At 41.5% G+C, this 27,794-nt stretch overlaps 1 protein-coding gene across 1 annotated transcript in view; it reads left to right on the plus strand.

Moving 5' to 3' along the window:
* Positions 1 to 27,794, plus strand: part of gareml (GRB2 associated, regulator of MAPK1-like) — a 286,660-nt gene that overhangs the window by 58,385 nt on the left and 200,481 nt on the right. The gene's annotated exons all lie outside the window — the stretch shown is intronic.

Below are 27,794 nucleotides of genomic sequence, written 5' to 3' on the forward strand. Positions count from 1 at the left end.
ACCACTAGACCTCTCTGTTCTATAACACTATTCAGGGCCCATTTTTAATTGTATAAGTCCTGACCTTGTTTTTATTGTCAAAAATGCAATACCTTGCATTTAATCAAATTAAACTCCATCTACCACTCCTCAGACCATTGACCCAATTGACGAAGATCTCTTTGTAATCTTAGATAACCTTCATCACTCTCCACTATACCACCAATTTGGTGTCATCTGCAAACTTACTCACCATGCCTTCTACATTCTTATCTGAATCATCGATATAAATGACAAAGAAAGGTGGGCCCAGCACCAGCATCAATCCCTGTGGCACTCCACTGGTTACAGGCCTCCAGTCTGAAAAACAATTCTCCACCACCACACTCGGTGTCCTGCCACCAAGCCAATTTTGTGTCCAATTGACAAACTTACTCTGAATCCCGTGTGATCTAACTTTATTAATTGATCTACCACTGGAATATTGTCAAAGGCTTTACTAAAGTTCAAGTAAACAGTGTCTACAGCTTTGCTCTCATCAAACTGTTTGGTTCCTTCATTAAAAAGAACTCAGTCAAGTTTGTGAGACACAATCTTTCTTGCACAAAACCATGCTGACTATCCCAAATCAATCCTTGCCTCTCTAAACGCCTGTAAATCCTATCTATCAGAATCACCTCCAATAACTTAGCACCCCTCCCATGTCAGACTCACAGATCCATAGTTCCCAGGCATCTCCTTTCTTAATGACACAACATTAGCCACCCTTTTGTCCTCCGGTACGTCAGCCGTGTTTACAGATGACACAAATATCTTCGTTCGGGGCCCCATAATTTCCTCCCTAACATCCCTCAATGTCCTGGGATACACTTGATCAGGTCCTGGAGATTTATCTACTTTTATGTTTTCTAAGACCCCAGCAGTTCTTCGTTTCTAATGTGAACTGTTTTCAAAACATCAATATTTATTTCCCTGAGTTCGCTAGTCTCCACTTCTTTCTCGACAGTAAAAACTGATGTGAAATGTTCATTTAATATCTCTTCTATATCCTGAGGTCCAACTTAAAGACAACCTTTAAGATGTCCTACTCTTTCTCTAGTAGATTTCTTGCTCTCAATGTATTTGTAGAATCTTTTTGGATTATCTTTAACCTTATCTGCCCAGACTATCTCATACACCCTCTTTACCTTTCTGATTTCCTTAAGATAGCCCTTCATTCTTTATTCTCTTAAAGAGATTTAGTTGATTTCAGTTGTCTATATCTAATGTATAATTCTTTTTTATTCTTGACTAGAACTTCAAAAACTTTATTCATCCATTATTCCCTAATTTTAGCAGACTTGCCTTTCGTTCTAACAGGAACATAGTGCCTCAACTCTCATTATCACACTTTTGAAGGACACCCACTTGTCAGTCATCCCTTTACCTCTGAACAGTCTACTCCAATCAACTTGTGAAAGTTGTTGTTTCACACCCTTAAAATTTGTCTTACTCCAATTAAAAGCTTGAATTTTTATGGAAGGCTTATCCTTTTCCATAACAATTTTAAAACTAAGAATATTATGATCGCTAGTCCCAAAGTGTTCCCCTGTTAACACTTCAGTCACTGGCCCTGGCTTATTTCCCAAGACCAGGCCAGATTTTGCACTTTCTCTGCTAGAGGCATTTGCAACTTGATAAAGAAGATTTTCTTAAACACATTTAACAAACTCCTCACCATTCAAACCTTTAACACTACTAATCAATGTTTGGAGAATGAAAATGCCCTTCAATTCCAGCTTTATTATTCTTACATGTATCTGAGATATCTCTATATATTTGCTTTTCAATTTCCTTCTGACTTTTGGGCACCTTTAGTACAATCCATCAAGGTGATCACCCCTTTCTTTTTATCTAATTTCAATCCATATATTTAAAAGGTAAAACATTAATCTTCCTTTTCACAAGCAAAATAACTTATTAGTTTTGTTCATGGAATGTGGGGATTTTAACTTTCCAAACACCAACTGGGACTGCCATAGTGTTAAAGGTTTAGATGGAGAGGAATTTCTTAAGTGTGTACAAGATGATTTTCTGATTCAGTATGTGGATGTACCCACTAGAGAAGGTGCAAAACTTGACCTACTCCTGGAAAATAAGGCAGGACAGGTGACTGAGGTGTCAGTGGGGGAGCACTTTGGGGCCAGTGACCATAATTCTATTAGATTTAAAATAGTGATGGAAAAGGATAGACCAGATCTAAAAGTTGAAGTTCTAAATTGGAGAAAGGCCAATTTTGACAGTATTAGGCAAGAACTTTCAAAAGCTGATTGGAGGCAGATGTTCACAGGTAAAGGGAAGGCTGGAAAATGGGAAGCCTTCAGAAATGAGATAACAAGAATCTAGAGAAAATATATTCCTGTCAGGGTGAAAGGGAAGGCTGGTAGGTATAGGGAATGCTGGATGACTAAAGAAATTGAGAGTTTGGTTAATAAAAAGAAGGAAGCATATGTCAGGTATAGATCGAGTGAATTCTTAGAAGAGTATAAAGGAAGTAGGAGAATACTTAAGAGGGAAATCAGGAGGGCAAAACGGAGTCATGAGATAGCTTTGGCAAATAGAATTAAGGAGAATCCAAAGGGGTCTTACAAATATATTAAGGACAAAAGGGTAACCGGGGGAGAAGAGAGCCACTCAAAGATCAGCAAAGCGGCCTTTGTGTGGAGCCACAGAAAATGGGGGTGATACTCAATGAATATTTTGCATCAGTATTTACTGTGGAAAAGGATATGGAAGATATAGACTACAGGGAAATAGATGGTGACATCTTGCAAAATGTCCAGATATACAGAGGAGGAAGTACTGGATGTCTTGAAACGGTTAAAGGTGGATAAATCCCCAGGACCTGATCAGGTGTACCCGAGAACTCTGTAGGAAGCTAGAGAAGTGATTGCTGGGCTTCTTGCTGAGATATTTGTATCATCGATAGTCACAGGTAAGGTGCCGGAAGACTGGAGGTTGTCAAACGTGGTGCCACTGTTTAAGAAGGACGGTAAGGACTTTTTTTTAGATTAGATTACTTACAGTGTGGAAACAGGCCCTTCGGCCCAACAAGTCCACACCGACCCGCCGAAGCGCAACCCACTCATTTACCCCTACATTTACCCCCTACCTAACACTACGGGCAATTTAGCATGGCCAATTCACCTGACCCGCACATCTTTGGACTGTGGGCGGAAACCGGAGCACCCGGAGGAAACCCACGCAGACACGGGGAGAACGTGCAAACTCCACACTGTCAGTCGCCTGAGTCGGGAATTGAACCTGGGTCTCAGGCGCTGAGAGGCAGCAGTGCTAACCACTGTGCCACCGTGCCGCCCTCCAAGCCAGGGAACTATAGACCGGTGAGCCTGACCTCAGTGGTGGGCAAGTTGTTGGAGGGAATCCTGAGGGACAGGATGTACATGTATTTGGAAAGGCAAGGACTGATTAGGGATAGTCAACATGGCTTTGTGCGTGGGAAATTATGTCTCACAAACTTGATTGAGTTTTTTGAAGAAGTAACAAAGAAGATTGATGAGGGCAGAGCAGTCGATGTGATCTATATGGACTTCAGTAAGGCGTTCGGCAAGGTTCCCCATGGGAGACTGATTAACAAGGTTAGACCTCATGGAATACAGGAGGAACTAGACATTTGGATACAGAACTGGCTCAAAGGTAGAAGACAGAGGATGGTGGTGGAGGGTTGTTTTTCAGACCGGAGGCTTGTGACCAGTGGAGTGCCACAAGGATATATGCTGGGTCGTCTACTTTTTGTCATTTACATTAATGATTTGGATGCGAGCATAAGGGGTACAGTTAGTAAATTTGCAGATGACACCAAAATTGAAGGTGTAGTGGACAGCGAAGAGGGTTACCTCAGATTACAACAGGATCTGGACCAGATGGGCCAATGGGCTGAGAGGTGGCAGGTGGAGTTTAATTCGGATAAATGTGAGGTGCTGCATTTTGGGAAAGCAAATCTTAGCAGGACCTATATACTTAATGGTAAGGTCCTAGGGAGTGTTGCTGAACCTGGAGTGCAGGTTGAAATTGGAGTCGCAGGTAGATTGGATAGTGAAGAAGGTGTTTGGTATGCATTTGTTTATTGGTCAGAGTATTGAGTACAGGAGTTGGGAGGTCATGATGTGGCTGTACAGGTCATTGGTTAGGCCGCTGTTATTCTGCCTGCAATTCTGGTCGCCTTCCTACAGGAAAGATGTTGTGAAACTTGAAAGGGTTCAGAAAAGATTTTACTGCAGGTAACCTTGTAGTGCAGGTTCATAGCTCCTTGAAAGTAGAGTCGCAGGTAGATTGGATAGTGAAGAAGGCGTTTGGTATGCTTTCCTTTATTGGTCAGAGTATTGAGTACAGGAGTTGGGAGGTCATGTTGTAGCTGTACAGGACATTGGTCAGGCCACTGTTGGAATATTGTGTGCAATTCTGGTCTCCTTCCTGGCAGAAAGATGTTGTGAAACTTGAAAGGGGATTAGTAAAGATTTACAAGGATGTTGCCAGGATTGGAGGATCTGAACTACAGGGAGAGGCTGAACAGGCTGGGGCTGTTTTCCCTGGAGCATCGGAGGCTGACGAGTGACCTTATAGAGGTTTACAAAATTATGAGGGGCATGGATAGGATAAATAGGCAAAGTCTTTTCCCTGGGGACGGGGAGTCCAGAACTAGAGGGCATAGGTTTAGGGTGAGAGGGGAAAGATATAAAAGAGACCTAAGGGGCAACTTTTTCCCGCAGAGGGTGGTACGTGTATGGAATGAGCTGCCAGAGGAAGTGGTGGAGGCTGGTACAATTGCAACATTTAAGAGGAATTTGGATGAGTATATGAATAGGAAGGGTTTGGAGGGATATGGGCCAGGTGCTGGCAGGTGGGACTAGATTGGGTTGGGATATCTAATCAGCATGGATGGGTTGGACCGAATGGTCTGTTTCCATGCTGTACATCTCTATGACTCTATGACTCTTTGTGGACATCATCGTGCTTCTTAAAGATGTGTTCAGCATGGAGGAGAACTAATTCATGAGTTGAGGGAGGAGGAGATAATAGGAGGTGGTTGTCAGCAGGACGTTTTGTTGACGAAGTTTGACCTGATGCCATGAAATTTCAAGGAGTCCAGCATCAATGTTGAGGATTCCCAGGGCAACTCCCTTCTTACTGTATACCACATTGCTGTCACTTCTGGTGTGTTTGCCCTTCCACTAAGGCAGTACATAGCCATGATGATCCAGGAAATCTGTTGGATATGATTCAATGAACATGAGTAAGTCAGTCTATTGCTCAACTGGCCTGTGAGACAATTCGCCAAATGTTTGGCACAAGTCCTAGGTGTTAGTTACTAGGACATTTATGATTATTTGGCTGCGTTTGATGTTGATATTTCTGATTTCTCGGTTGATGCCAGGAATATATCCCGTTTTATTGTTTTTGCTATTTCAGGATTACGTTATTTCAACTTATTTTCGAATTGCTTTAGCAATTACTGATCACGAGGAGTACATGTAGAAGAAGTTAGCTGTTAATTTTCCTCTTTTGTAGCATGTTGGTGATTGTAATCATTGTTGTAATATAAATTATTACACATTTGCAGACACGAATGAGAGCTACAAGAGATCACTCTGGCAAGAAAAGTTCAGTGCAGAAGTGAAGGTTGGAAAGCAGTGTTAAATGCTAACACATGAAACACTGGGAAAACTCCAATAGTATGATTGAACTATTAACTAAGAATTGAGAACTTAAAGGGAACTTTTTAAAGGAGGCAAAACTGGAGTTTTCAGTAAACTCAAGGAACATAATCGTTTAAAGTCATTAATACAGAGGAACCACTATTATCGGCATTTGACTAACTGAACATTGGATTATCTGGACAAGATCAGAAGCTTCCAATGTTTGGTTAATAATGTTATCCAGCATTCGATTATCCAGCATTCAATTATCCGGCATTCGATTATCCGGCATTCGATTATCCAGCATTCGATTATCCGGCATTCAATTATCCGGCATTCGATTAACCGAACGAAATACTGCCTGCCTGTGTCCTTTGGATGATCGAGGTTCCTCTGTAAATGAATATGTTATATGAATCAAAATTTGGAAAGAGGAGTCTAATGATGACCATAAAACTGTTGTCAATTGTCAGAAAAACCCATCTGATTCACTAATGTCCTTTAAGGAAAGAAACTGCTGTCTGTACCTGATCTGACCTACATGTGACTCCAGACTAACAGAAATATGGCTGACTGTCAACTGTCCCCTGAGCAATTAGGGATGGGCAATAAATGCTGGGCCTAGACAGTGACACCCTCATCCCATGAATGAATAAAATAAAATTGACTTTAATTTCTGGTTTGAAGAGTTCTAAAAACAAAATAAAGAACTGAGGATGCTGGAGATCTGAAGTAAAAACAGAAATTGCTGGCGAAACTCGGCAGGTCCAGCAACATCAATGGGAAGAAAGCATAGTTTCAAGTCTGGTGACTTCTCATCAGTTCTGAAATGCTGACTCTGCATTCTTTGCACAGACGCTGCCAGACCAGCTGAGATCACCAATTTTTGTTTTTTGTTACAGAATATCTCCAGTTTCATACATTTGTATCACCCTGTGTCCCAGCTAATATTCATTCTTCAACCAACAGCCTCAAATCAATTATCTCATCAATATTGTATTGTTGTTTGTAGAGCTTGCTGCTGCTCCTGCATTATAGCAGTAATTTCATTTCACTAACTGGCTATATAGTATTTTGGGATGTCTTAAGATGAAAGAAGTGATATGAATGCAAATCTGTTGCTTTTTTTCTTTAATAATTAAGTAGTATGGAGGTAGATTATTGTGTGAAATAATTTCAGGAAGCTCAGGTCCAAGTTATCAATCATTTATGTCTTCAACACGTTGGGAGAGCATTACCCCAGAGAAACTGTGAAGAAGAGATATTTATACATTGTCGGTCATGTAGACAATGTGTTACTTGAAATCCAAAATAGACTTTCTGTGACAAATACTTTGTTTTTAATACATTCCAAAATGGTAGGGATGCCTCATGTCCCTGTTCTTATTTATTTTCCCAGGTGCTGCCCGAGCTCATTCCTAGAGCCTGTGCTATTCTTGCAGCCTCGAGATCTCTATGATATTGTCTACTTTATTGGCATGGGATAGGGTCATCCACATTTTCAGCTTCAGAAATACTTGAAAGTTATTGCGAGTTCAACCACTTTTATAGGATTTAATGTGTCTGCCACATCAGCATTTCAACCTCATCTGTGTATTTTCATTTTGTTTCATATAATCAATGACCTTTCTTAAATAGGAATAAATGAATTACATATAAGTTTTATTAAGCTAACTAAATTCCCTGTTTGTTTCTAATGTACTTGCTTAACCCAGTTTAAGATTTTATGAATTTTCCTCAAATGAATAGATGTGGGGTTAACCAAATTAACACATGCTATTGAGTTCTGAGGAAGGGTCACTGGACCCAAAGTGGTCACTCTGATTTCTCTTCACAGATGCTGTCAAGCCCCTGAGCTTTTCCAGCAACTTCTGTTTCTGTTTCTGATTTACATCATCCACGGTTCTTTCAGAATTTAACCAATGCCATACCCATTGCGTTCCCCGTGCAGTAGTTTCTAGCTCCATTGAATGGGGTAACAATGAATCGTTGCAAAACTTGAAATCTGAGAGGCAGAGAAAGACATTATGATCGATGACATTTTTTTTGAGTGTTACTGATGCGCTTGTTACCCTAAAGTGATGACAGCAGCAGCAGCAATGGACTGACACACTTTTGGAGTGACTAAGGTCAGGCTCCATATTGGTTCTGGCCTGCGATAGGGTTAGGGTTAGGGTTACCCTAACCCTAACCCTAACCCTAACCCTAACCCTAACCCTATCGCAGCCAGGAATGTGCAGAGGCAGATCAAGAATGCTTATATGACACCAGATCTGCCATATTCAATCTTTACATTCAAGTTATCAATCTCAAATAATTTAATTTACAACTGGGAGATTCTGGCTGTGGCTTCAATATTAGAAATATTAGGTGCTTTGAATGATTTTATAAAATTGCTGAAGCCTACAGTGAGTGATACAGCAAACACTTGAGGCAGTTATTTCGATCTGTGGTTCTGCACAAAGCTGTTCCTTCTAGACATCGGTATAAGAGTCACAGGCACTTTGTCTGAATACAACATGCCCTGGAAAACAAACTGGAAAACAGACTGCTGAAAGTAGGAGAAGGAAGATGATGTGAAGGTTACTCAATATGAAGCTATATTTGCTGAACTGAACTTAAGTGAGGAACAAGTGTGAGAGTTTGTCTTTGCTTCTGGAAGAATGTCCTCACTTAAATATGCTGCCCTTGTTGCGAATAGCAAGTGCAAGTCATCTTTTTTACCTGCCACCAGAACTGCAACTTAAAAGCAAAATAAGTGATGTATTTCAATCTAATGTGAAGTGGAATGTGACAATGAATTGATATGCATATAACTTTTGTGTGCAATTTGAAAAGAATCTATCCTTGTACATTCCCTCATGCTTATCATATTGCATTTAGAGGTTGCAACATCATTTCTGGAAACTGCTGCATTTCATTGGTGATAGTCTTGGAGGATGATCTAGAGCTGCCCCCAGCTTTAAAGGTCAAACTTCAGACTATACCATTTCAATATGGGCCAGGCACCAGTCCTGGATGGTTGATTGGCAATAGCAAGGCCACTGGCATAATGGCAGGGGTGGGAGAGTGCTGTCTTCTAAGAGGTGACAGCAAGTTTATCCTTTGTGGAACCGTAGCCATTTCCTTCAGCTGGTTCCTCACCGACCTGAATGATCGGTTGGAGGACCAATTACTACACTGCCATATTGCTTTGAAAACTGTGATCCACAGCCTTGAAGGTAGCTTAAGCTCAACTAACATGATTGGCATCTCTGTAGTTTTCTTTACAGCATACAGACTGCAGGGGATGTAATAAAAACTGTAACATTGGTTCTCAGGTGCTGCATGATAGTTGAGACCAAGTATGTGAGAATGGAGTTGGCCAGCACTTCCAGGTTGGAAGGAATGCACTCCTAGCTTTGCGCATGGACCAATGCTAGGATTTTGTTGGAATCTTTGACATTAAATAGAGCTTCACAATGCAACAAGTGTACTAATGATTGCAAATGAACCTGTAGACTGCCCTTTCTCAATGCACTTTATCTGTGTCCTCTGCAGCAGAATCTGAGAAATCTGGTCTTCTAAGGAGCTGGTACCCTATGGTAACCTGTTCTCTGTCCTGGAGCAGGTCACCAGTCCTCAATGTCGGTTTTGGTTATTCAGTCACAGGATGAGAGTATCATTGGCTAGGTCAATATTTACTGCACATACCCCAAAAGGGCAATTAAGAGTCGACCGTATTGCTGACTGTCTGGAGTCATATGTAGACCAGACCAATAAGAATGGCAGTTTTCTTCCTGAAGGAACATTAGTGAACCAGATGGACTTTTCTGCCAATTGACAATGGATTTTTGGTCATCATTAGACTCCTAATTCCAGATTTTTATTGAACTCAAATTCCACCATCTGCCATGGCGGGATTCAAACTCAGGTTCCCAGACTTTGGTTAATAGGGGTAAAAAATGAGGTCTGCAGATGCTGGAGATCACAGTTGAAAATGTGTTGCTGGTTAAAGCACAGCAGGTTAGGCAGCATCCAAGGAATAGGAAATTCGACGTTTCGGGCATAAGCCCTTCATCAGGAATCACCTGGTTAAATAGTCCAATGATAATACCAGTGGCCTGTCACCTCCTCTCCTCATGGGCAAATCCTACCTCTCTGGAATCTTCTAGATGATGTCAATGCCTTAGATAGGGAAATTACAAAATCAAATGATCATCTTCACTATTACCTGACCTTCTATTTTCAGGTCAAAGTGTACTTTGGAGATCTGAAAGAAAGATATATGTATGGCAAGATAGGGGAGGAAGAGCTATGAGCTGATGCCACCTGTCAGTTGTAAATCAGAAGGCCGTGTGTTCTGTTGAAGAGATAGGATGTGAAAGAAGCACTTGATACGAGGATTCCTGGTTAATCTGTCTTGAACAACTCCTGGCATCCATTTGCCTTCCAATCAGTGACAACTAAACTTAGATGGTCACAATATTGGCTCTTCACTGACAAGCCCTGTCAACAAACAGCACGTTTTGTGTTGGTTTGAACATTGAAGCCAGAATAAGATCGGTGTGGAATGTGTTGGTGAAGTTGATGAACTGTTCAACCTCCTGACTGGAAATGCTATAACTCTAGTACGTTGGATGGATCAGTTTTTGTCCAATGCGTGCAGGAAAGTTTCCTGACACAGTATGTCGAAGGGCCGACAAGAGGGAAGGCCACACTGGATCTGGTGCTTGGTAATGAACAAGGCCAGGTATTTGATTTAGTTGTAGGTGAGCACTTTGGAGAGAGTGACCATAATTCAGTTAGGTTTAATTGAGCGATGGAAAGGAATAGGTACATGCCACAGGTCAAGAGTTATCGATGGAGCAAGAGCAATTATAATGTGAATTAGGCAGGAATTAGGATGCACAGAATGGGGTAGGAAAATGCAGGGGATGCAGACAATGGAAATGTGGAGCTGGTTTAAGGAACAGATATTGTGTGTCCTTGATAGGTATGTCCCTGTCAGGCAGGGAGGAAGTGATAAGGTAAGGGAACCGTGATTTACTACAGAAATTGTATCTCTTGTTAAGAAGAAAAAAAGGCTTATGTGTTGATGAGGCAAAATGGTTCAGATGAGGTGATGGAGAGTTACAGATCAGCTAGGAAGAATTTAAAGAGAGAGTTAAAAAGAGCAAAGAGAGGACATGAGCAGTCTTTAGCAAATAGAATAAAGGAGAATCCTAAAACTTTCTATAGGTATGTGAGGAATAAAAGGATGATTAGGGTAGGAATAGGGCCAGTCAAAGACAGAAATGGGAAGTTGAGTGTAGATCCTGTGGACATCGGAGAGGTGCTAAATGAACATTTCTCATCGGTGTTCACTCAGGGAAAGGAGAATATTGTAGAGGAGAAGAATGAGGTACGAAATATTTGACTAGATAGGATCGAGGTTAGTTATGAACAGGTGTTATCAATTCTAGAAGGAGTGAAAGCAGACAGGTCCCCTGGACCAAATGGGATTTATCTGAGGATTCTCTGGAAAGCTAGGGAGGAGATAGCAAGCCTTTGGCTTTGATACTTGAGTCATCATTGTCTACAGGTTTGGTGCCAGAGGACTGGAGGATTGCAAATGTTGTGCCCTTGTTCAGGAAGGGCAGTAGAATGTATAAATGGGAGCCTTTAGTTGAGAATTACATATTGAAACTGCATAATAGCCAAATAAGGCAGGCACAGTGCTCCTCAATTTATAAACCCACTTGGAAATACAACATATAAACTATACACATTAATCAACTGGCAAATTGTCTCCAATTTTCAACTGCTTGATGTTTTTCAGGTTGAAGATTGCCCCTAGTTTCTTCAAATCAAAAGACTGAAGTATAGTTAGACGTGGTCTTCCTACCCTGCTCCTTTCTTTTGTAATTAATTATTGATGAGTGAAATTTCTTGTTGTAGATTCAAGTCCATCAGAACTCGTTTTATCACCGGTGAGAGTTACTGGAGAAATAAAATTGTTAAATTATCAGCTAAATTAATCCTTATGTTTAGATGTTCAAGGATCATATTTAACCCTTGTGTAGCAATGTATTGTACCAAGTTATCTAGTATATTAGATATTTGTGTCAACTGTTTAATGAGGTGCAGGGCATAATGCAAAGTTGCATAATTTTTATCTCACTTTATCTGTGGATCTAAATCCTGAAGTGAAGATTTCAGCAAATTATTCACAACCACCTGATGAAGGAGCAGCGCTCTGAAAGCTAGTGCTTCCAAATAAACCTGTTGGACTATAACCTAGTGTCATGTGATTTTTAACTTTGTACATCCCAGTCCAATGCCGGCATCTTCAAATCAAAGCAAATTATCCAGAGTTCTCTGTCTGTGAGCATAACGCATTACTTTATTTATGGTCTTTCCATTACAGTTACTACATTATACTGGTGAGCATGGCAAGATTTAGGAATAATGTGGAGGTGCCAGTGTTGGACTGGGGTAGACAAGGTCAGAAGTCACATGACACCAGATTATAGCCTAACAAGTTTATTTGAAATCTCAGGTTTTTGGAGCGCTGCTCCTTCATCAGGTAGAGAAAGATTTAGGAAGATACAGCATTTGCAAAACTATTGTGAGACCATCAAGTATATTATTGCACCTTTTAGCTTCACAATGGAAGATAATTGAGTACAACTCAGAAATTAGGAGAAGTGTTGAGTTTTTGGAAGGTTATTGAAGCTTGGAAGTTCCTAAAGTGTAAGGCTTTGCAGTTAGAGACTGTGATAAAGGAACAGGGAGAAAAGTCCAGGTTTTTCAGAGAATGTAACCTGAGACATTGTATTGGAGGAGGTTTGCACTGATATGGTCATACTGAGGTTTGTTCGTGAATATGAACATCTTAATGTCAGTATACTGGGATGGAAATCCCGAAGCTTCAGTGAGAACTGGGTAGTAAAATGTGAGGGATAGGATGGGATGTAGGAGGTAGGGTTCAGAATCAATTGCTTTGGAGATTAGCAAGTTGTTTGATAAAATTCACTCAGGAACTAAGGAAGTTGTGACAGAGAATTTGAAAGCAACATGTGTGATTTCATGGTGGAAATGGAAGCAGTTGCAGAAATGGGCAATCTTGGCAGTGGAATTTGAGATCAGATTTAAACCTCAGCTTTGGGTCATAATGACCCATTTGTTACACACAGTTGGACTGTATATGATCAAGCAGCTGATGAGTGGAATGGAATTAGGTTGATGTACAGAATTTCTGATTTCTTAGTTATTTGAACTGAAGAAATACTGGCCTGTCTGCAACTTGATGTGACAATTATTCCTATTCCATTCCAAATTATGTCTGATCTAATCCAAATGTGAGTGATTAGAGCTCTAGGTGCTATGTAGTGGAAGTATGTTGGTTTGAGCTGATGGTCTTTGGATTCTAACTGAAGGAGTGGATGGACACCAATATCATAATTGGTGTTCCTCAATAGTCACACTCTTGTTCAAATGCATCTGAGAGTTGTCAGTTTTTCTTCTTTAAATAGGTAGTGGTGCTTTTTTAAATGGACTTCTCTGTCTTGCATTTATCAGCACTGGGACATAGAGCATAGAACAATGCAGCACAGAACAGGCCCTTTGGCACTTGATGTTGCGCCAACCTGTGAACCAATCTAAACCCATCCCCCTACATTATCCCAGCATCATGCATGTGCTTATCCAAGGATTGAAAGAATATAAAAGAACAAAATTTAAAAGGGAACACCAATTTGTCCACAATAAGGAGAAGGTGCTGATTAGTTGGACTAGATTGGCATGGAGATGCTGCTGAATCATTAACTGTCAATCCTATCTACCTAAATAGCCTCAGACCAAGTACATTAATAGCTGTTGGTCAAGGCTTTGCCATGGAACATGCAGCATGGTTTGGCAGTATGTCATAGAGTCATAGAGATGTACAGCACAGAAACAGACCCTTTGGTCCAACTCATCCATGCTATTCAGATATCCTAATCTAATCTAGTCCAGCACTTGGCCTATACCCCTCTAAACCCTTCCCATTCATATACCTATCCAGCTGCCATTCAAATGCTGTAATTGTACTAGCTCCAAATAATATGGTGTCCCTTCTGATAAGAGGCATGTTGCACTGGGGCCAGGTCTGTAAGCAGTGGGCGAGCCCTCCTGTTAGCCACATTAAATTCCAACTGTTACCTCTCACCATCTGGGTTGGTAGATTCACATTTCCGAAGGATGTCCATTTACACCAACTTCACACAAAAGTAACAGCGGAAATATAATGTTATTTATCAAGTGCAACACCATGTTATGAAGGTGTAGGTGTAGTGTATGTTTAAGAGAGGGTGGAAGCTGGTACGGACCTAGAGAGGTGCAGAGTGTGCAGAAAAAAATGTAAAATGTAACATTTAGTTGTGAAACAGATAGCTGGAGATGAGTTGCCATGGTACACAACAAACTAGAGTTCAGCCGATCAGTTTAAATTATGCCCCAAGATACCAAAATCCAATCGAATTTGGATTTTAATGTTTGATGATATCAACCAATGAGATGGTCTGATGTTGTAGGGTATATAAAACAGGGGATTTTTGAACAGTTACCCAGAATAATAAAGAGAATCAATGAAATTCAACCTGCAGAACCTCTCTCTGAAAGGTACCTTTTCATATGAAATTTATAAAGCAGGAGACCGAAGAAACCAGGAAAGTATAGATGAAGAAACCAAGGGAAAAGTGACAAGTGGCTCATTTTGAAATTTGATTTTTTTGTTGTTAAACTTAATTAGGGGGTTTTCTGTGTGCATGGTTTAAATTAGCTGAAGTGCTTACCCGGTATCGTAACAGTTTGGGGGCTCATAAAACAAAGAAAGAACAAAGATAATTCACAGCCCAGGAACAGGCCCTTCGGCCCTCCAAGCCTGAGCCAATCCAAATCCACTGTCTGAACCTATTGGTCAATTCCTAAGCATCTGAGTCCCTCTACTCCCCACCTACTCATGCATTTATCCAGATGCATCTTAAATGAATCTACCGTACCTGCCTCTACCACCTCTGCTGGCAACGCCTTCCAGGCACCTACCACCCTCTGTGTAAAATACTTGCCACATGCATCCCCCATAAACTTTCCACCTCTCACCTTGAAATCGCGACCTCTCGTTATTGAATCCTTCACCCTGGGAAAAAGCTTGTCTCTATTCACCCTGTCTATATCCTTCATGATTTTATAAACCTCAATCAGGTCCCCCCTCAATCTCCTTATTTCCAATGAAAATAAACCTAACCTACTCAACCTCTCTTCATAGCTTGCACCTTCCATACCAGGCAACATCCTCCTAAACCTTCTCTGCACCCTCTCCAAAACGTCCACATCCTTTTGGTAATGTGGCAACCAGAACTGTACACAGTATTCTAAATGCGGCCGAACCAATGTCTTGTACAATTTTTACATGACCTGCCAGTTCTTATACTCAATACCCCGTCCGATGAAGACAAACATACCATATGCCTTCTTGACCACTCTATCCACCTGTGCAGCAACCTTCAGGGTACAATGGACCTGATCTCCGAGATCTCTCTGCTCATCAACTTTTCCCAAGACTCTTCCATTCATTGTATAATTTCCTCTAGAATTAGTCTTGCCTAAATGCATCACCTCACATTTGTCTGGATTGAAATTCAGCTGCCACTTTTCCGCCCAACTCTCCAGTCTATCTATATCCTCCTGTATTCTTTGACAGTCCCCTATGCTTTCTACTATACCAATCTTTGAGTCATCTGCAAACTTACTGATCATACCAACAGTGCCCTCTTCCAGATCATTTATGTATATTACAAACAACAGTGGCCCCAGCACTGATCCCTGTGGAACACCACTGGTCACCTTTCTCCATTTCGAGAAACTCCCTTCAACTACTACTCTCTGTCTCCTGTTGCTCAACCAGTTCTTTATCCACCTAGCTAGAACACCCTGCACACCATGTTACTTCAGTTTCTCCATTAGTTTACCATGGGGAACCTTATCAAACATTTTGCTAAAGTCCATGTATATGACATCAACAGCCCTTCCTTCATCTATCAACTTGGTCACTTCCTCGAAGAACTCTATTACGTTGGTAAGACACAATCTCCCCCGCACAAAACCATGTTACGTATCACTGATAAGCCCATTCTTTTCTAAATATAAATAGATCTTATCCCTCAGTATCTTCTCCAGCAACTCTCCCACCACCGACATCAGGCTCAATGGTCTGGAGTTACCCAGACTCCGTACTACCCTTCTTGCACAGGGGGTCAATATGAGCAACCCTCCAGTCATCCTGCACTTCCCCTGTATTTAAGGATCCCTGAGCAACCTGGGATAGATCCCATCCAGTCTTGGGGATTTGTCTACCTTAATAACCTCTAGCCTACCAACACATCTTCCCCACTTATGTCAACTTCTATTCCTAATCTCAAGATTCATCATGTTCCTCTCCTCAGTGAACACTGATGCAAAGTAATCATTCAGAATCTCACCCATTTTCTCAGGTTCGATACTCAGCCTTCCTTCAATATCTTTTAGTGGACCAATCCTTTCTCTAGTTACCTGCTTGTTTCTTATATAAGAATAAAATGCTTTTGGATTGTCCTTCATTCTGCTCACTAAAGCTATTTCATGACCCCTTTTAAGCCTGCTTGATTTTTCGTTTAAGATTGGTCCTACTCTCCCGATATTCCTCCAGGGCCTGTTCTGTTCTTAGCTGCCTAGACCTTATGTACGCTTCCCTTTTCCTCTTGGCTTTTCTCCTGTCATCCATGGTTCATGAATTTTGCCCTTCCTATCCTTTGCCTTCAATGGGACATGCCTATCCTGCACGATCTTTGAAAGCCTCCCACATCTCAAATGTGGACTTCCCTTCAAATAGCTGTGTCCAATCCACATTTCTGAGCTCCTGGCTAATTTTGACATAATTGACCTTGGCCCAGTTCAGTACTCTTCCCTTAGGACCACTCTCATCTTTATGAGTATTCTTTAGATTAGATTACTAGATTACTTACAGTGTGGAAACAGGCCCTTCGGCCCAACAAGTCCACACCGACCCGCCGAAGCGCAACCCACCCATACCCCTACATTTACCCCTTACCTAACACTACGGGCAATTTAGAATGGTCAATTCACCTGACCCGCACAATTTTGGACTGTGGGAGGAAACCGGAGCACCCGGAGGAAACCCACGCAGACACGGGGAGAACGTGCAAACTCCACACAGTCTGTCGCCTGAGTTGGGAATTGAACCCGGGTCTCAGGCGCTGTGAGGCAGCAGTGCTAACCACTGTGCCACCGTGCTGCCCACAAACTTACAGAATGGTGCTCACTGTTCTCAAAGAAATTCCCTACAGCAATTTCTACCACCTGTCCTGCCTCATTCCCCAGTACCAGGTCCAATATGGCCCCTTCCCTTGTCGGACTATTGACATACTGCTCTAGAAAACTCTCCTGGACACTTTTTACAAATTCTGGCCCATCCAGACCTCTGACACTCAGTGTATCCCAGTCAATGTTGGGAAAATTAAAATCTCCCATCGCCACTACCCTGTTGCCTCTATATCTTTCCATAATCTGTTTCCCTATTTGTTCTTCTACCTCACGCTCACTGTTGGGAGGTCTGTGATACAGCCCCAACAATGTAACTGCACCCTTCTTATTTCTCAGCTCCACCCATAATGCCTCACTACCCAACACCACCATAGTGTCCTCCTTTAGCACAGCCGTGATATCGTCCTTAGCCAGCAATGCTACTCCCACCCCTCTTTTACTTCCCTCCCTGTCCTGCCTGAAGCATCTATCCTGGAACATTTAATTGCCAATCATCATGCCCTTCCTTCAAACAAGTCTCTGTGATTGCAGTAACATCATACTCCCAGGCACCAATCCAAGCCCCTAAGTTCATCTGCCTTACACACTATACTCCTTGCATTAAAGTAGATGCATTTCGTGCCACCAATTTTTTTGTACTCATCTGCTCTCTGCCTACTCTTCCCTTTATTAATACCATCTTCATAATTCTTACTGTCTCCAGTCTCCACCTCACTGCCTACTTGTTTTCTCTTCTGGTCCCCAGTCCCCTGCCACATTAGTTTAAAAACTCCCCCACAGCAGAAGGAAAAACTCTCCCAAGGACATTGGTTCCAGTCTGGTTCAGATATAGACCATCCATTTTGTAAAAGTCACACCTTCCCCAGAACTGGTCCCAATGTCCAACAAACCTGAACCAGGGGAGTGGCATTTTTGATAAGAGATAGCATTACAGCTGTGCTGAGGGAGGATATTCCCGGAAATACATCCAGGGAAGTTATTTTCGTGGAACTGAGAAATAAGAAAGGGATGATCACCTTACTGGGATTGTATTATAGACCCCTATTAGTCAGAGGGAAATTGAGAAACAAACTTGGAAGGACATCTCAGCTATCTGTAAGAATAATAGGGTAGTTATGGTAGGGGATTTTAAATTTCCAAACATCGACTGGGACTGCCATAGTGTTAAAGGTTTAGATGGAGAGGAATTTGTTAAGTGCGTGCAAGACAATTTTCTGATTCAGTATGTGGATGTACCTACTAGAGAAGGTGCAAAACCTGACCTCCTCTTGGGAAATAAGGTAGGGCAGGTGACTGAGATGTCAGTGGGGGAGCATTTTGGGGCCAGCGTCCATAATTCTATTCATTTTAAAATAGTGATGGAAAAGGATAGACCAGATCTAAAAGTTGAAGTACTAAATTGGCGAAAGGCCAATTTTGACGGTATTAAGCAAGAACATTTGAAAGCTGAGTGGAGGCAGATGTTTGCAAGTAAAGGGACGGCTTGAAAATGGGAAGCCTTTAGTAATGAGATAACAAGAATCCAGAGAAAGTATATTCCTGTCAGGGTGAAAGGGAAGGCTGGTAGGTATAGGGAATGCTGGATGACTAAAGAGATTGAGGGTTTGGTTAAGAAAAAGAAGGAAGCATATATCAGGTATAGACAGGAAAGATTGAGTGAATCCTTAGAAGAGTATAAAGAAAGTAGGAGTATACTTAAAAGGGAAATCAGGAGGGCAAAACTGGGACATGAGATAGCTTTGGCAAATAGAATTAAGGAGAATCCAAAGGGGTTTTACAAATATATTAAGGACAAAAGGATAACTAGGGAGAGAATAGGGCCCCTCAAAGATCAGCAAAGCGGCCTTTGTGTGGAGCCACAGAAAATGGGGGAGATACCAAATGAATATTTTGCATCAGTATTTACTGTGGAAAAGGATATGGAAGATATAGATTACAGGGAAATAGATGGTGACATCTTGCAAAATGTCCAGACTACAGAGGGGAAAATGCTGGATGTCTTGAAACGGTTAAAGGTGGATAAACCCCCAGGACCTGATCAGGTGTACCCGAGAACTCTTTGGGAAGCTAGAGAAGTGATTGCTGAGCCTTTTGCTGAGATATTTGTATCATCGATAGTCACAGGTGAGGTGCCGAAAGACTGGAGGTTGACTAACGTGGTGTCACTGTTTAAGAAGAACTACAGGGAGAGGCTGAACAGGCTGGGGCTGTTTTCCTGGAGCGGAGGCTGAGGGGTGACCTTATAGAGGTTTACAAAATTATATGGGGCATGGATAGGATAAATAGACAAAGTCTTTTCCCTGGGCACGGGGTGTCCAGAACTAGAGGGCATAGGTTTAGGGTGAGAGGGGAAAGATATAAAAAAGACCTCAGGGGCAACTTTTTCATGCAGAGGGTGGTACGTGTATGGAATGAGCTGCCAGAGGAAGTGGTGGAGGCTGGTACAATTGCAACATTTAAGAGGCATTTGGATGGGTATATGAATAGGAAGGGTTTGGAGGGATATGGGCCAGGTGCTGGCAGGTGGGACTAGATTGGGTTGGGATATCTGGTTGGCATGGACGGGTTGGATCGAACGGTCTGTTTCCATGTTGTACATCCCTATGACTCTATGACTCAATGACCATCTCTCAAGCCATGTGTTCATCCTGCCTATTTTTTCATTTCTACGCTGGCTAGCACATGGCACTGGTAGTAATCCCGAGATCACTACCTTTGAGGTCCTTCTCTTTAACTTCTCTCCTAGCTTCCTGAATTCTTCTTTCAGGACCTCATCTCGCTTTCTCCTGGTATTGTTGGTGTCTATATGCACCAAGACAACTGGCTGTTCACCCTCCCCTTTCAGAATGCTCTGCAGCCGATCAGTGACGTCCCTGACCAGAGCACCTGGGAGGTAATATACCATCCAGGAGTCCCGTTTTCGGCCACAGAACTGCCTATCTACTCCCCTTACAATAGAACCCCCTATGACTATGGCCCTACGAGTCTTTCTCCCCCCCTTCTGAACAGCAGGGCCCGCCACAGTGCCATGATCTTGACAACTGCTGCCCTCCCCTGGTGAACCATCTCCCCCAACAGTGTCCAATACGGTATAGCTGTTTTGGAGGGAGATGACCGCAGGGGACACCTGCACTGCCTTCCTACTCTTTCTCTGCCGTTTGGTCACCCATTCACTGTCTCCCTCAGCAATCCTAACCTGTCGTGTGACCAGTTCACTAAACGTGCTATCCACGACCTCCTCAGCCTCGCGGATGCTCCACAGTGAGTCCATCCGCAGCTTCAGAGCCGTCATGCGGTCAAACAACAGCTGCAACTGGACACACTTCTTGCAAGTGTAAGAGTCAGGAATGTCAGACACGTTCCTAAGCTCCCACAACAAGCAAGGGGTACATACCACGGGTCTGAGGTCCCCTACCATTGTAAGCTGAGCTTTATGTGAACTAACTAAAACCAAACAATGCACTTAAATATATGAAAAAGAAAGATAAAGAAAAAATAAAAGCCTTACCTTACAGAGTCTTTTTTTTCAGTTAGAGGAGGGGGCGGGAGGGGGATAGCCACTGCCCAAATATAAATTAAGCCCTTCCCTTCTCGGCAGCCCTCGCTTCACTCCACCTTCTCTCCTCGCCGCTCTGTCAAAATGGAGGCCGACTCCCGAGGTAAGTCCCTTTTTAAGTGGGAAAACTTACCCTTCCCGGCAGTATCCGTGATTTGAACCACTTACAGATCCAGTCTGAGATTTGGACAGATTTGAATAGGTTTGGGGTACAAAACAAAACCTAGTAGATTTAAACATTTGCAGGTTAGTGCCCTAGATCCTAAAATAAAACACAGGTAAGACTATTCGTTTAATTTCGGTGACTTGTGGTTGATTAAATTAAAAGTAAGAGAATGGTTCTTAAAATTGCTGAAGAGGTTCTGGGGTTTGAAGATGATTCCCAAATTTGCCAAGAAAGTTTAGAAAAAAAGAAAAAGATCTTACTTTTAGAATGAGCAAATAGGGTTAGAATTGGGTTTAACCAAGGACAGAAGTAAAGCTGAAATTGTAAGGGAAATACTCAAGTCAGAGAAACAGACACATGCAGTAGAGTTAGAAAAACCAAATTACAATTGAGGAAAATGGAGTTAGAAGATAAACAAAGGGAGAGAGGAAGAAAAAGAGAGAGAGAGAGTAAAAAGAAAGAGAGAAGGTTATTAGCTGAGCAAAGAGAGAGAAAGAGAGAAAGAAAGGGAGAGAGAATTTGAGCTTCACAAGTTATGACTTTTGTCAGCAAAGTCAAGTTAACAAGGTGAAGATTAAAAGAGAAGGTAGTTATATATCCAAATATGTCAGAATTCTGCTAAATTTTGATGAGAAAGATGAAGAAGCCTTCTTTATTTCACTTGTCTAGGCAGTTGAGGTAATCAGAGGACTTGTGGGTAATTCTAGTTCAGACTAAACTGGTGAGCAGAGTTAGTGAGGTATTTGCAGTGCTGTCAGATGAAGAGTCAGGAGATTATGAAGAGGTCAAACAGACTGTTTTGAGTGCTTATGAATTGGTACCAGAAGCATATAGACAGCGGTTCAGAAACACAAAGAAGGAAAAGGGTCAGACCTATGTTGAGTTCAAAAGAATTTAACATAGTCATTTTGATAGATGGGTGCAGGCCTTAAAGATAGTTAAGATCTATGAGTCTCTAAGAGAGATTATTCTGCTAGAGGAGTTTAAAAACTCATTTCCAGAGTTGGTAAGAATTCACACGGAGGAACAGAAACTCAGGAAGTGAGAAGAGCAGCAGAATTCGCCGATGAATACATGTTGGTGCTTAAGATAAGCTTCCGGCAAAAATTTCATCCTTTGAGCGGTAGAACTTGGAGGAGGAGATCCTATACTATGAAACACAGGTATGAGTTCACTACAGGTTAAAAAAGAAGCCCAAGAGGGTGGAAAGGAGGTGAAAGGTCTCAGGTGTTTCCATTGTGGTAAAGTGGGACACAAAAAATCATAGTGCTGGTCATTAAAGAAAGGCACTGTGAGAAAAGCTGTGGTAAAAGAAGTTAAGCCAGTGGCATTAGTGAAGGTAGTAGAGGAGACGCTAAGAAAAGTCAAGGAGCTGCAGGGTAGTGCACAGTCTAGGCAGGGGCAAGGAATTGGTGCCTGATCTCTATAAAGAGTTCGCCGCTGTGGGTAAAGTTTACTCAGAAAGAACAAGGGAAGAAGGGCAAGAAGTTATAATTTTGAGAGATACAGGATCTAACCACTCTCTCATAGTCAGTAATGAACAGATTTGCACTCTTTCCATCCTGTTATCCGAGAGAGTGGTAATTTATGGAACAGATGGTCTGAAATTCAGCATTCACCTATGTAAGATCAGATCTTTTTAGATTAGAATCCCTACAGTATGGAAAAAAGTAGACCGACACTCTGAAGAGTAACCCACCCAGAGCTATTCCCCTACCCATCATTTACCCCTGACTAATGCTCCTAATCTGCACATCTTTGGATTGTGGGAGGAAACTAGAGCACCCAGAGGAAACCCACGCAAATACAGGGAGAATGTGCAAACTCCACATGGACAGTCCCCCTGGTGCTGAGAGGCAGCAGTGCTAATCACTGAGCCACTGTGCTGCGGTTGGAGTGCCAGCTCAAGACTGTGAAAGAAACAGTGGGAGTGATTGACAGAATGTCAGTTACAGGAATCCAGATTGTTCTTGGGAACAATTTAGCAGGGTCCAAGGTGCGAGTGACATCCCTTGTTGTGGAAAAGCCCAAGGAAGACGAGGAAACTGAGAAGTTAAAAGAAAAATATCCTGGTATTTTCCCAGACTGTGTGGTAACAAGATCCCACTATCATAAGTCACAGCACGAAGCAAAAACTAAAGAGAAAGATGAAGGAGTTACAGAACAAAGAACATTACAGTGCAGTACAGGCCCTTTGGCTCTCTATGTTGCACCGATCTGTGAAACCAATCTGAAACCCCATCCAACTTACACTATTCCATTTTCATCCATATGTCTATCCAATGGCCATTTAAATGCCCTTAAAATTGGCAAGTGTGTAACTGCTGCAGGCATTGCATTCCATGCCCCTACTACTCTGAGTAAAGAAACTACCTCTGACATCTATCTTGTCTCTAAAACCCTTCAACTTAAAGCTATGCCCCCCATGCTGAAGTTGAGGTTCAGTTAGCGGTACCCTGTTTGATGTAATGGTGCAGGAAAAACCTGAACAGGCAGACGGTCAGACAAAGGTGTTTAGCCCTGAAAGGCTAATTGGCTAGCCACAGAAAGACGAGACAATAAAATATGTATATGTTGATGCGTACTCTGAAAAGGAAACAGAGGTTATTCCTGAGGGTTATTATCTGAAAAAACTGGAGAAACATGTGGAAGTTACTGCCCTGCAGAGTGAGGAATCAAATCCAGATGATGTGGAATTTGATGTGTCTCAAAATAAGTTAAACAATGAGGAAGTTCTTGAGGAATGGGATAAGGGAGTAAACTATCTGCCTCATGAGCAAAAAATGCAGTTGAAAGGTTTGTTACAGCAATATGAAGACATATGTAGGAATAAGATATGGAAGACTAATGCTATTGTGCATGACAGAGACATAGGGAATACTGTTCAAATCAAACAACACCTGTCAAAGCCAGAAGGAAGTGGTGGCCATGCTCAACGAAGATATCATCAAACCAAGTCAGAGTGAGTGGAGTTCGCCAGTCATCTTGGTTCCCAAAACTGATGGAACTCAACAATTTTGCATGGATTATCGGAAGGTCAACGCTGTGAGGAAATCAAACTCATACATAATCCCGAGATTGGAGGATTTTATCGAGAAAGTTGGACAAGCCAAAAGTTCGTCTTACCACGTGGTTATTGACAGGTATGTTTATCAGAGAGGGTGAAAGGAATTTCTGCATTTTGTAACCCCAGAGGGGCTATATGAATTAAAAGTGAGCCCTTTGGAATGAAGAACACATGCACCACATTCCAAAGCCTCATGAACAGAGTTGTGGTTGGGTTAACAAACTGTGCAGTCTGTTTAACAATGTAGTGATCTTTAGTGAGTCCTGGAAAGATCATATGGTACAGTTGGCAGAGCTCTTTGACTGATTAAGAGAAGCAAAACTGCTTATAAACATAAACAAAACTGAATTTGTGAAAGCAGAAGTGGTGTTCTTGGGACATAACATTAGTCATGGAAGGTTGACCCCGTAGAATGCAAAGACGAAGGCCATCGAGGAATTTCCATGACCAACCTCGAAGAGAGAAGTGCTTCGATTTTTAGGACTAAGTGGATTCTATCGGAAGTTTGTTCCAACCTTTAGCACCATTAACCAATTTGCTGAAGAAGAACACAAAGTTTCAGTGGATAGAACAATGCCAGGAGGCATTCAACAGTTTAAAAGCAATATTAATCACCGCACCAGTTTTAGCTACACCAAACTTTTAGAAACCTCTCAAGGTTGCCATGATGCTAGTGACATAGGAGTTGGAGCTGTACTGTTACAGGAAGATTATGATAGAATTGAACTGCCAGTCGGCTACTTTTCAAAGAAACTCAACACCAAGCAGAGAAAATACTGTGCGATCGAAAAAGAACTATTGCATTTGGTACTGGCCTTACAACATTTTAATGTGTGTGTCATAAACAAAGTGTCAGAGATGGTTGTGTACACAGATCACAATCCTCTTATATATTTGGAACGCTTTAAGTACAAGAATACGAGACTATTTCATTGGAGTCTAATGTTGCAGATTTAGAATTTGCAGGTCGTACATGTTGCAGGTCATAAGAATGTAATAGTAGATGTGGGATCGCGGATATAACTGATAAAATATAGATGAGATTGGTATCTATTCAATGTTATATATATATGAGGGGAGAAATTAATATGAACTTAGGTGAAAGTCATATGTATGTCATGGTAATATGATTAAGGAATAGAGAAAAAAAAGAAGCCATCTTTTCATGATGATGGTTCATTTGTTTTCTTAAGGGAAGAGGTATTATGAAGGTGTAGGTGTGTACTGTACTTTGAGAGAGTGGAAGCTGGCATGTAGCTAGAGAGGCACAGAGTGTGCTGAAAAAATTAAAAATGTAACATTTGGTTGTGAAAACAGATAGCTGGAGCTGAGTTGCCATGGTACACAACAAATTGGAATTTAGCCAATTAGTTTAAATTATGCCCCAAGATACCAAAGTCCAATTGAATTTGAATGTTAATGTTTTGAAGACATCAAACCAATGATACAGTCCGATGTTTTGAGTATATAAACTTGGGCATTTTGAACAGTTAGCCAATGCAGCAAAAAGCACCAACGAAATACGGTTTGCAGAGCCTCTCCTCTGAAAGGTACGTTTTCATATGAAATTTATGAAGCAGAAGACTGAAGGAACCCAGTAAAGTACAGATGACGATACCAAGGGGTTTTATCAGATCAGTATATTGTTATAGAGTGGGAGGTAGGCAAATTGACCAGACAAAAGAGGATTACCATGCCAATAGATGTTGTTTAATGTTTTTGTGTTTCTTAGAGTTAAAGAATAAATTGTTAATTTTTCTTTACATTGAGGGAATTTGGTAGTTCTTTGTCATTCATATTTAAAAGATTATGATACGAGGTGAGCTTTTCTGTGTGCATCTTTTAAATTAGCAGAAGGGTTTACACTGTGTCGTAGCAACCATAAATACAGCAATTATTGACCTAGATTCCACAGTAAGCAACAGAGGAATGATACTTGTCCTTCATTACTGATATTCCTGTCCACAGACATTTCATGAGCATTGTGCTGCAACTTAGAATAATTAGTCATTTCAGTATTTGCCCTCTTCAGGGTTCTGGGTCAATATGAATAGGCTTGTCTCACAAATCAATGAGATTGAAGAGTCCTCATTGAGGGCTTGAATTCACTCTCCACAAGTGAATAGGTTAAAATGTGATCCACAAGCTCTAAATGAGAAACTGTAAGTTATAATATTTAATTCAATGTAACAGCATGCCCAGAAAGTAAAACAAAACAAAAGAAAGAAAGACGAAGTTAAGAAAGAAAGAGTCAAGATAAATAAGACAGTAATAAGTCAAATAAAAATGTCCAATGATATTTAAGGTCTAAAGGAATGTGACTCCACACAGGTAAAAGGACATTTTCAAACTAGAAAGTTTGTATACCAGTTTTTATGACTAGTTCATATCACTGAAAATACACTTACATCTGAAAGGCTAACATCTGATGTTATTTGGTATGGTTAGTGAGTGACCAGTAGCTACGTGCAACAACTTCCAATCCTTCATCTGTTTTAATGAGTCATAGAGTCATACCACATGGAAATAGTCCCTTTGGCCCAACTCGACCATGTCAACCAGGTTTTCCAAATGGAACTCGTCCTATTTCACTGCATTTGGCCCATATCCCCTGAAACCTTTCCTATCCATGTGCCTGCCCAAATGTCTTTTAAATGTTGTAATTGTATCTGCATCTACCACTGACTCTGGAAGCTTGTTCTATATACGCACCACCCTCTATGTAAAAAGTTATCTTTTAAATCTTTCCCATTTTACCTTAAACCTATGCCCTCTAGTTTCAGACTCCCCTATCTTGGGAAATAAACCTTGGCTATTCACCTTATCTATGCCCCTCATGATTTTATAAACCTCTATAAGGTCACCCCTCAGCCTCCTATGCTCTAGAGACAAACGTTCCAGCCTATACACACTCTCCTTATCACTCAAACCTTCCACATGAATCCCCAAATCAACCTGAGGTTGATGTATTGTCACATGTACCGAGGTACAGTGAAAGGCGTTGTTTTGTATATTATACAGGCAGGTCATACCATACCAAGTGCATCAGGGTAGAAGAACAGTGTTACAGCTACAGAGAAGGTGCAGAGAGATCAATGTCTGCCCTGACAGTTTTAGAAAGATCAAGAACCCATTACAATGTCATGTAGAATTCTTAAAATTTAAACTCCAGTTCATACTTGTTGACCTCCTCCTGTGCATGCTTTATTGAATCGATAGCACTCCGAGTTTCACTAAGGGTGGCATGGTGGCTCAGTGGTTAGCACTGCTGCCTCACAGCACCAGGGTCCCAGGTTTGATTCCAGCCTCGGACGACTGTCTGTGTGGTTTGCACATTCTTCCCGTGTCTGCATGGGTTTGCTCCGGTTTCCTCTTACAGTCCAAAGATGTGCAGGTTAGGTGAACTGGCCATGCTAAATTGCCCATATTGTTAGATGCATTAGTCAGAGGGAAATGGGTCTTTGTGGGTTTCTCTTCTGAGGGTCGGTGTGGACTAGTTGGGCCGAAGGGCCTGGTTCCACACTGTAGGGAATCTAATCTAAAAAGAGTATTTGCTTTCTTCTTCAGCCTTGTGCTGTGCTCTGCTGTCTTTGGTTTCTCACTCTCCAATAAATATGTTAATTTTTAAATTTGTTTTAATTCTTTTGGTGGCGTGAAAATTTGTGAAAGGTCAAGATACAATAAACAGCAACTTCCTGAGTTACACATTTGGCTGCACAAGTTCAGACGTTGCTACCTAATTTACTGTGTACAGTTTTGGTTTCCGTACTTGTGAAAGGATGTTTGGCACTGGAGGGGGTGCAGGGGAGTTCACTAAGTTGATTCTGGAGTTGAGAGGGTTGGCTTATGAGGAGATTTTAAGTAGACTGGGACTATGTTCATTGGAATTTAGAAGAAAGGGAGTTCACATAAAAACATAAAATTATGACGGGAATAGATAAGATAGAAGCAGGGAGTTTGTTTCCACTGACAGGTGAAACTAGAACTAGGAGGCATTGCCTCAAAATA

Source organism: Hemiscyllium ocellatum, chromosome 3, assembly GCF_020745735.1.
Source record: "Hemiscyllium ocellatum isolate sHemOce1 chromosome 3, sHemOce1.pat.X.cur, whole genome shotgun sequence".
Taxonomy (NCBI): Eukaryota; Metazoa; Chordata; class Chondrichthyes; order Orectolobiformes; family Hemiscylliidae; genus Hemiscyllium; species Hemiscyllium ocellatum.